Here is a 3793-nt window from a genome sequence, read left to right as displayed (position 1 = left end):
ATTCACTAGTTCATTTTTGACTCTAGAACTAGTCCTCATCTTTGTAACTTTCTATGGACACTTCCTCCTATTAGTTGGATTCTATTACAATATATACCTATACTTAGTTTGGGTAAGATTATTAGTTTCTATTTAAAAATGTTAAGAATTTAATATATGTTGATATAAGAGTGTAAAACAAAACTAACTAGTATATCATAATTAAAAACAAACAAAGTATTACTTGTAAGTTTCAAATATAATTAAAAAAAATAATGAATACATATCTAATTAATGTGTGAATAACTTATGGTATAATAGTATTTAAGCAACTATAATTTTGTGCCACTTATTCTGCATAGCAAATTATATATATTTAATCAAGATATTAAAATATGTTATAATGATATGGTATTTTACTATTTTTATAACTTATTAACATAAGCCAAATTATACGTTGAATCTAAGAGTTGAAAAGTTAATATGATACGGAAGGGAATCATGTCTCTCTTGTGACTAATATTTTATTTTTAATTGTAAAACTTACATAATTTTAATATTATAATCTATTTTCAAAAGGTTATGAATTTAATATGGTTGATATAAGAGTGTAAAATAAAACTAAGTAGTAAATAATTCAAATTAAACAAAATATTACTTATAAATTTCAAATATAATTAAATAAGCATGCAATAATATTTAATTAAATCTGAATATTTGAGTATAGAAGATTTAACGACTATATGTTTGTATTTGTATGTATCTACATTGAACACTAACTATATTCAATTTAAATAAGGTTAAAAGTCATTGATTTATTGGTCTAATACAATTTTGATAAATTAATAATTATTATAAGTATACTTAAACACTAAAAATTAAGAAGCTAATATAATTAAAATATGAGGATATAACAAATCTAAATATAATATCTCATAGAAAAAGAATTGTCAAGAAATATTTTTATTTCATGCAAATATTTTGCTTTTATTCTATTTTGACGCCAAATTAATATATCTATTTTTTGTTTGGCATAGTTTAATTTTCTATTATTTATTTGTGATTTACTTTATTTGCATTTATTGATTTGTACTAAAGCATTTTTATTTAAGTAACAAGTGAAAGAAAGAAAAATAGTATTAGATAAAAAGTAAAACAACGACAAAGTCAACCAAAACCTAACTTCAACCTCAAATCCTCTCCCTCTAAGCCGCCACTCCCTCCCCCGCTTTCTCATTTTCTTCTTCAAACCGTTTGTCATATCGGTGCCTTCTTTCTTCCCAATTATATTCAGTATCTCTATATTTTAAGGTTTTTAAATCTTCTTATTTCTATGTGACTTAGATTCTGGGTTAACTTTTACGGGTTCCAATAATTTGATATATATTGTGTCTTATATTTTATATTACTAATATTGCGAGGGGAACTTTGAAAATTAACAAGGATGGTAATGTTGGGATGAAGATCTTTTAGAAGTTTTCTAAAAAGTTACAGGTTTGCTGTACTTGTGCCTGTTGGCTTTTGAGTATTTACAATTTTGTTATTTCGTCTAAAAAATCATTGTAAGAAGAATTAATCAAGACATTATTTTTTTCTTCGTGAAATTTTAATTAATATTTTACAAATTAAACTTGCATCTTTTATTATAGTTTTTCTGGGTTTGCTTATCCTTTTTTGTGCTAATTGTTGTTTCTTTTTGAATTTACAGGTGCATCTAAATTCTTGAATGCAAAGATTTTGAAAGCTATTTTTCCTTGAATGCAATCGGGGTGGCGACGTCTTGAATCCCCAAATTTTTTTGAATGCGGAACCCTTAGAATTTTATAGAGAAAGAAAAAATCATCTAACAATGTACATAGTTTGTATTATTTTAGTTTTGACAAGTATTTAAATTTGAGTTTCATCTATTGTTTAGGCCTCCCCAATAGCTAGTTTTTTTATTCTATAAACTTTATTATTTCTTCTCCTGTAGAAGAGTTGTATGTATATTTGAGGATGCATTGAACTGTAGATATATAATTGTATATTTAGAATTAAACCTTTTGGAATTATGATATCGTTTGTATGAAAGTAATTGAATATCGAGCTTATTATGTTTCTAATTTTCATTAAAAAAAAAATAAGGATATGCATGGATATGGAATATTTGAAAAGTTTTTAAAATAATGGGGTAAAAAAAAGGCTATAGCAATGCATTTGTGACAGAAGCATTTATTGTCACTATAAATTAATTTTTCATCACTAATTTAAAATGTAAATAGAAATTTAGTTAGAAAATAAAATATAATAAAAAAAATTTAATCATGGATATTGGTGACCATTTGTAGCTACAAAATAATGAATTTGAAGCTAAACATAAAAACTACACTACGTGGCTAATATGTGAACACAGCTACTTGTCAAAATTTTTGTGGCAAAATAAATTTCACCTTTTGCCACAATATATCCCTTTGTGGCTAAAGTACAAAGGATAGCTACAAAGTTGGTTTGTTGTAGCAAAAGAATAAATTAATTAGCTACAGATATAGATTTTTCGTGGCAAATTTTTTATCAATATAGCCACATCATAAAAATTCTTGTAGCAATATGTATTAATCTTTAGCCATGAAATATTAAAGTTTGTAGCTAACTTTTAGCTACACTACATTTTGCTACGCATGCTACGGAAAAAATTATTGTAGCTAAAGTGTTTAGCCACGGAAATTTTCATATTTAGCTACGATATACTTCGTAGCTATATATGCTTAATGTTGTAGTGGGCGCGCTCTACCACTGAGCTAATAGCCCGTCGTGCGAGCCTCCCACTGGGGGCCCGCTATGCCAAAAGCGAGAGAAACCCCATCCCTCTCTTTCCTTTTTTCGCCCCCATGTCGCCACACGGGGGGAACATGGGGACGTAAAAAAGGGGGTCCTATCAATTTGTTCCGACCTAGAATAATAAGCTCATGAGCTTGGTCTTACTTCACCGTCTAATGATCAATGATGTAGTATGAAAATCAAGAAAGACTAGACTATGGTTTAAATTTTAAAAGACGCAAAAAAAAAAAAAAACAGTTTCTCGCTCCGTTTCTTTTATGTGTTAATGAAAAGTTTAGAACTAAAGGAAGAAATGAAGATTTTTTAAACTTGTCGTCTTAAATCTGCTCTGACACTTGTTAGCAGTAAAACCATGTCATTAATGCTAAAATAAAAGTTTAGAGTTAAATTGTTTTTAAACATAGAAAGATGACTAGTCTTTTGTGGAATAAACTAAAAGGAAAAGAGCATAAAATGGAATAGCGAGAGTAGGTGATTTCTTCCCATATATGTAGGCCTTGGCTGATAGAGTTAGGAGCTACCGGTTCACCCAAATCCAATAGCTCAGGGGCATAGGCACCTTGCCCCAAACGCTGTCACGTGACACCGCTTTGTCTGTTTTTTTAATTATATATATATATATATATATATATATAAGAAAAATAAAAATATGGGGTGAAAATATAAATATGATACCGCTTATCGTTATAGTAATTTATTCATTTGTTCACCTTTTCAAATCGTTATAGTAATTTATACAAAATTTCCTGCTTATGCCACTGCAATAGCTTTAGTTGAAATCATATATATGTGCTAAAAAAACTAAATAAGCATAAATAAACATAGTAAATTAGCGGAATATGATAGAATTCCAAATCCAAACACATAAAGTTCAAATCTTTAATTCGCTTCTGCCCGTACCTTTAGTGATAGCATGGGTCCCTCTCCAGCTCACTTGCTGGTATCTTATGGTATAAGAGAGCAAGGATATTCAATGTATTCTGTTTCATTTAAACTC

The sequence above is a fragment of the Nicotiana attenuata genome, unplaced genomic scaffold (genome assembly GCF_001879085.1).
Source record: "Nicotiana attenuata strain UT unplaced genomic scaffold, NIATTr2, whole genome shotgun sequence".
Lineage (NCBI taxonomy): Eukaryota > Viridiplantae > Streptophyta > Magnoliopsida > Solanales > Solanaceae > Nicotiana > Nicotiana attenuata.
Note: the sequence above shows the minus strand (reverse complement) of the source record.